At 48.9% G+C, this 6,756-nt stretch overlaps 1 protein-coding gene across 1 annotated transcript in view; it reads left to right on the top strand.

The window, feature by feature from the left end:
• Nucleotides 1-1,400: 1,400 nt before the first annotated feature.
• SLC45A4 (solute carrier family 45 member 4) overlaps nucleotides 1,401-6,756 on the top strand; it is a 62,806-nt gene continuing 57,450 nt past the window's right edge. Inside the window, exon 1 of the mRNA XM_059867754.1 lies at nucleotides 1,401-1,557. The gene's annotated coding sequence lies outside the window, so the exon portion shown is untranslated. The remainder of the gene's footprint in view (nucleotides 1,558-6,756) is intronic.

The raw sequence follows: 6,756 nt of genomic DNA, 5'->3' as shown, positions 1-6,756 counted from the left end.
ACTGCAGCCAAACATGAGGAAAAGGTATTATTGACCTTCATGATGGACAATTTCAGCAACTTGGGGCCAGCATGTTTGCAGTATTTCAGGAAGAGAACAGCACCCACTCCTACACTTTCCGAGTTATTGGCTTGCGCCTGTACTTGGCACAACTTTGCCTGAGAAGAGCAAGGGGGTCTGTGCTCTGTTTCTGTGCAAATGCCCACTACCTTGGCAGGGACAGTGCAGGCAGAGCCTCCACCCATCCTCAGGTTGCCACTCGTGCTCCCATTCCAACCAAGAGCCCCCCTTCAACCCAGGTACGGTGCCAACAGGCTTATCCTTCAACCCTGGGCAGAGGGAAAACCTGCTACACAAACTGGGAAATGAGATGCTGGAAAGAAGCATTTCAGAAAGGGATCTGAGGGTCCTGGTTGATGGCAAGATGAATAGGCCTGTTGTGGCCAGCAGTGTCCTGGCACCCAGAAGGACCAACAATGTCCTGGGGCCATCAGGCACAACATCACCAGCTGGGCAAGGGAGGGCATTGTTCTGCTCTGCTCTGCACTGGGGGGGCCTCACCTTGAATATTCTGTGTGGTTCTGGGTACCACAATATAAGATAGAAAGCTATTAGAGAGCAACCAAAGGAGGGTATTGAAGATGCTGAAGGGCTTTGAGGAGACAAGGAATATGAGAAACGGCTGAGGACACTTGGTCCGTTCACCCTGGAGGAGACTGAGGGGAGAACTCAGTGCAGTCACAATTTCCTTGTAAGGGGAAGAGGGGCAGACACTGATCTCTTTTCTGTGGTGACCAGTGACACAACTCAAGAGACAGCCCTGATGTCATGTCCAGGAAATTTAGGTTGGATATTACAAAAAGGATCTTCACCCAGAGGGTAGTTGGGCACTGCAACAGTTTCCCAGGCAAGTGGTCACAGCACCAAGCGTAGCAGAGCTCAGGGTGTGTTTGGACAGCTCTCGAAGGCACGAGAGTTTGTTTGGATTGCTGGGGATTGTTGGGGCTGTCCTGCGCAGGGACTCGACTGGTGAATACTGTGTGTCACTCTGTGACGCTGTCACCCTCCAACACCGGCCCCGCCATCGCCCGCCTCGGCTCCCCTCACGTGGGCATCCCTGCAGCGGAGGCCTGGGCGCCCCCGTAGCCTGCCCGCCGTCACCCAGCAACGCCCCCAACCCGTCCCCACCCTGCCCGAGGCCACGCCCCTCTCTGCATATTCATGATCACGCCCAACGCCCGAGGGCCGCCACGCCTCTTGATACATATTCATAATCCACACCTCACGTACCCCCGGGAGGCCACGCCTCTCTCGCTGCATATTCATGACCCCGGGGGCGGGAGGGGGCGGAAGCGGAAGCGGAAGCGGGTGCCGGTTCCCGAGGACCCGGTATAAAGCGGCCGCCGCTGCCCGGTGCCGCCGCGCTCGCGCCGCCGTCAGTGACCTCGTCCCTTCCCTCCTTCCCTCCCTCATCCCCCCCCGCCCTCCCCGGCGCCGCCGCCTCCCCCCTCCGCCGCACGGAGCAGGTCCCGGGTGCTGGGGGAGACCCGGGGACAGGTAAGAGGGGCGGCGGGAGCTTGGGTTGTGAGGGGTGTCTGGAGTGAGGACGGCGTGTGGAGGCGAGGGGCGGCTGAGGAGCTGTGGGGTGACGGGGGTGAGGGGCTGGTGAAGGCGAGGAAGGGTTTCGGGTGAGGGAGGTGAGAGGCTGGTGAAGGTGAGGAAGGGTTTGGGGTGAGGGGCTGGTGAAGGTGAGGAAGGATTTGGGGTGAGGGGCTGGTGAAGGTGAGGAAGGATTTGGGGTGAGGGGCTGGTGAAGGTGAGGAAGGATTTGGGGTGAGGGGCTGGTGAAGGTGAGGAAGGATTTGGGGTGAGGGGCTGGTGAAGGTGAGGAAGGATTTGGGGTGAGGGGCTGGTGAAGGTGAGGAAGGATTTGGGTTGAGGGGCTGGTGAAGGTGAGGAAGGATTTGGGTTGAGGGGCTGGTGAAGGTGAGGAAGGGTTTGGGGTGAGGGGCTGGTGAAGGTGAGGAAGGGTTTGGGGTGAGGAGGGTGAGGGGCTGGTGAAGGTGAGGAAGGGTTTGGGTTGAGGAGGGTGAGGGGCTGGTGAAGGTGAGGAAGGGTTTGGGGTGAGGAAGGTGAGGCGCTGGTGAAGGTGAGGAAAGCCTTGGGGTGAAGATGAGGAAGGTTTGAGATTAGGGGCTGAAAAGCTTTTAGGGTGAAGGAGTTATGGGACTGAAAAGGTAAGAGGGTTGAGGAGCTTTGGGGTGTGGGTATGTGTAGTCATGAAGATGGAAAGAGTGAGGATCTTGGGACATGAGGGACATGTTAGGCTGCAGAGGTGGAAATTGGAAATGCCACGTGCTGTGGTGAGAAATCGGGTCAAAGGAGATGGGCTACTGAGGTGGGAAAGGGATGAGGAATGAATGGAGGAATGAGTAAGGTCATGTTGGAGAGGCTTGTTTGGGGTGTCTGAGATAGCCACCTCTTTCTCATCAGATTGCATTAAGTGCCCTTTAGGATTGTGTTGGGTGGAGATTGCGTTGGAAGAGCACTTTGACAAAGGGACCAAAGATGGAAATTAGTGTGCCTTTTCAGACTATTAAACTTCAATAGTCTGCCATTTGAATAATTCCGCGCTTAATCTGTCACCTGATCTCAAAGCTTTATCACAAAACAATTGAGTCTCTCCTTGCCTGATATGATGGTGGGAGGGTACTAGGGAAAGAAATTACTTCCAACTTTGCTCTTAAAACTCCATGAATGCATCAGTTTTCCTTAAGATCATATCAGTGATCTGCAACTCTTAACATGCCTCAATTTAGCACCTTTAGCAGGTGCAGAAACTCTGCTTGACCTTGAAAAATACTCTCTCCATGGGGCAGTTTTCTGTTGAAGTGCTTTGCCTTCAGTATGCTGTAGGTATAGAGGGGAAAAAGGAGGGGAGGAAAAGATTTTGCCGAGGCTCTGACTTGGCACTGGGTGCGGTGAGTGAATCAATGTTTCTGGAGCCTGGCTAATTCAGGGACTTACAAGTGGGAAAGCATAGGAGAGATATTGCAGGATATTGAATGTTAGAGGAGATGTTTCCTCCCTCAGGAAAAGAGATGTTACAAGAATTTGATCTACAAGGAGAGGCAGCACTAGGTACAGGGCACAGCCAAATAACTGCATCATTATGAGGATCCGTGGGAAGGAATTGCACTGTTACAGCATGTATCCTCTGTGCTCTGCAAAAACTGCTCCAGTGTGAGCTGTGTCATGTTCCACTGCTGTGATCAGACCGTGCTACTAAAATATTTAATGAAATATGGCTTGAGCAGGTGCTTGAGCTCAAAGAGTGAGCTGGTAAATACTTTCTGCTTCCCTCCCCAAGTCGGGCTTTTTTGTAAATATCTGGCAGAGGGGGGTTGCTGTTGTGATTGCACTGCTGTGGCTTGTGTGACTTCTTCCCTCCTGCCAGTACTGTGAAAGATAAGGTCTTTCTTGCTTGGTTTGTTTAGTGATTATACTGGATTGATGAAATGTTCAACATGCCTAATTTTTCCCCTCCTAAATAAGGGAAGAGGTTTCAGACAAGAGATTAAACTATTTACTTGACACTTTGGCTATAAATGCTCACAGAAGTGATTTTTACTGTAAGTTTGAAATGCTGACACTTCCTTAAACTCCTAAAGATGCATCCAGTAGTCTCTGATGCATCCAAAAACATCTGTGAGTTCCTGTTTATGTCAAAGGTAGTGGCAGCTGCTGTCTTGGAAGTGAGAACTTCATTCCTCTATTAATGAGATTAAATTGGATACTTAAGGGAGTTTTCATGACAAAATAACAATTTCCATGATGTAATGGGTGGGATCAGTGGAATAACTTCTATTTTAGTTTGCTATTTGTAGTGTCAGAGGCTGGTTTACATGGGTTGGCTTGTGTCTCTCCGAGCAGGTAAATGATAGCAGTTCTTGTGTTCAATTATGTATGACTGAGGCATCTTCAGCAAAAGGAAAACGTGTGGTTCTACATATAAACCCTCCTGTGTAGCTGTGGGTTAACTCCTGCAGGAGCCTGCTGCTCTCTGGGAGTCTGTTGCTGAGAAAGGAATGAGCAGTATCTGCTGACGTGATCTTGCTTGGATGCTGTGGGGACTGCCTGCAATTGAGGGCAATCCTCTCCCTCCAAGATGAAATGTGCCTAAAAAAATCAGTCTGTTTTCAGTACAGTTGTATTTTGCTGCCTTGGGAGGTTTTTTGCTGGAGGTGTCCTTATTAGTCATGAGAAGGTGGCAGGAACACTGACAGCTAGTGAACCTGCTGTTCCTTCCGTGTTGTGTTACAGCAAAACTCAAGAAGTGCAACTTTGTTCATGTGCCTTTTCAGTGGGGTGGCACAAGTGGAATATTTTCGTGGCTTCCAGTGAAGCGTGGTGTAACTCTGACTGAAACAATGCACATGCTTGTATGTCTAAGTGCATGTGACCTTAAGTTTTCACACTGAAGCAAGTGTTGAGCCTGTTTTCAGGAGCTTTCTGAAGTAACTGCCTTGATTCCTCCAGGTGGAAATCCGGGCTCTGAGAGAGCAGGCTGAAGTTGGACCTGTCTCACAGGGCTGTGACCTCCAAGGTTAATTACCTTTAAACTCACTCAACTTTCTAGCTGCCAGAGAATCCAGGAGTGAAGACTTGGTAATATAATGTTGCTCTGCTTGTATGCTGAGGCAGGAATGCATGAACTCTGCCTCTATCCCTGTATAAACTTAAATGGATCATTTATAAAAGCAAGGAGAATATTAACATTGGATGGTACCTGTAGAGTAATTCACCAGTGAACCTGCATCTAACATTTGAGAAACTTTTCTTACAGTCAAAAGATGTTGCCAACTGAGCAGCTTGGAAAAGATGTTGAAGCTTTAGGGGTCATGAATTCCTGGGTGGGAAAATGATGGCTGGAATGACATGCCAGGTGATGCCTGCAGTTGTGAACATAGCTGCACCTAGCACTTCAGGGCTTTCAGCAGACACTGATTTAAGCTATAAACAGTTCCTTTACACAGGAGCATTTGATCTTGTCTAGCTTAGTCTGTAAACTCTGCTTGTGATGCACTGCTTATTTGAGCTTCTTATGACTTCCAGCATCAATTCCTAGAGTAGAAAGCCAGTTCCAGTGGCAGTATGTGGGCACTGCTACTTGCGTGGCAGGTAAAACCAGTGAAATTCTTCATGTTGCTCCTCACAAGAAGCTGGAGCTGGCAGCTGCTTTTGAGCTTAACTTGTGGTCTGTAACTTGTCTGCCCCTCTAACAACATAAGCCATCCTAAAATAATTTCATCAAATGATCAAGCAGTGCCTGTTGAGCAACAGTGTATGTGTGCTGGTGTCATGCTTGACACAAAAACAAGCTTCACTTGCCCTTCAAACTGACTGCAATGCTATAGGCTACTTTTAATAGTGTAAAAGCATGCTGAACAGAGGCAAAGCTAATGGAGCTTTCCAGCTGATCTGCCAGGAGAGCCCTGTGGAAGTGACAAGGCTGTCGTGATGGAGGGGGAAGCTTTAGCAGCTTGTGGAGTAATGAGTAATGTGAAGAACTGTTTGTGCTGTGTTTTAGTTTTGCAAGGGTCACTCCCATGACCTTTATATCTGTAATATTTGCAAGATGCCAAGCTGTGACCTATTCCAGCTATAGGCATAAGATTCACCAAAACTGCCAACAGAACAGCCTTGTGTGCAGTTGTTTCCCTTAGAGATGGGTTAACTGATCTGATACCTGTTCTGTTGGAGCTCATGGTCCTTCAGCTTAGCGTCAGCCTTACTGAAGACTTTGATTCAGCAGTAGTCCATTGACTTGGGGATTACAGAGTGCAGAGAGCATTGCTTAGCATAATATACCAGCATTAAACATGACATGAGTGAAACAATACTTTTTCTAAGCAGAACATTACACCTGCCCAGTAATGGCTGTATCAAGTCCAATAAACTTTCTAGCTGTTGTGTGTTTAAGGCTCCATGCAAAACGAGAAAACAATCCAGTTGTCAAAGTTGAAGCAGAATGCTGTCAGGATGAGTGACACCATGTGTCTAGCTTGACAGCTGATGTTTCATCCTGAGGGTCACCTTTCAGACAGGAGATGCTGGGCAGCCCAGAAACCAAGCATGGCAGCAGACACTCTTAAGCTGTGGCGTGTTGTGAACTAGGGACTGCGCGCTTTCAGTAAGCAGCTGCTGTCAGGTGACTTTTACAGTCAGCAGCTTATCAGTTACCCACACATCTTGCAGTTGGGTCACAGCCCTGCCCAGAGAAACTACCCAAAGCTTCTGCTGGTAAACAGATATAATATCCTGCTTCTGGGACTGTGAGGGGCTCTTGTATCCAAGCACTGAGTAATTACTGCTCTTCTAAATAAAATTATTACTCTTTAGTGTGGTGAAGAAGCATAATATTCCTCCAAGTGAAACAAGGTACTCTGCATGAAAAAGAGCTGATTTCCTGCTATTAAATCTAGACCTCCAATAGAGTTGCCCAACGCTGAATTTGCCTTGAGTTAAAAACTGGGCTTTGGGCATCTCAGTGATGGGTTCAGAGCACTGCGGTGTCTGAGCCATGGAGTGGTTTGTGCTGTGACCTAACTGGCACACAGTGGCTATTAACTAAAGCCCCTTCTTGCTGGTACTTCCAACAAGTGCTGTGCAGTCATTTAGACTGCAGCTGGCATACGGCTTTGTAACAACTCGGGACAAGCAGCCAGGTTTCCTCATCAAACTTGCTCTTGGCAA

Source organism: Haemorhous mexicanus, chromosome 1 (genome assembly GCF_027477595.1).
Source record: "Haemorhous mexicanus isolate bHaeMex1 chromosome 1, bHaeMex1.pri, whole genome shotgun sequence".
Classification (NCBI taxonomy): Eukaryota; Metazoa; Chordata; class Aves; order Passeriformes; family Fringillidae; genus Haemorhous; species Haemorhous mexicanus.
This window is presented reverse-complemented; position numbering and strand designations above follow the sequence as displayed.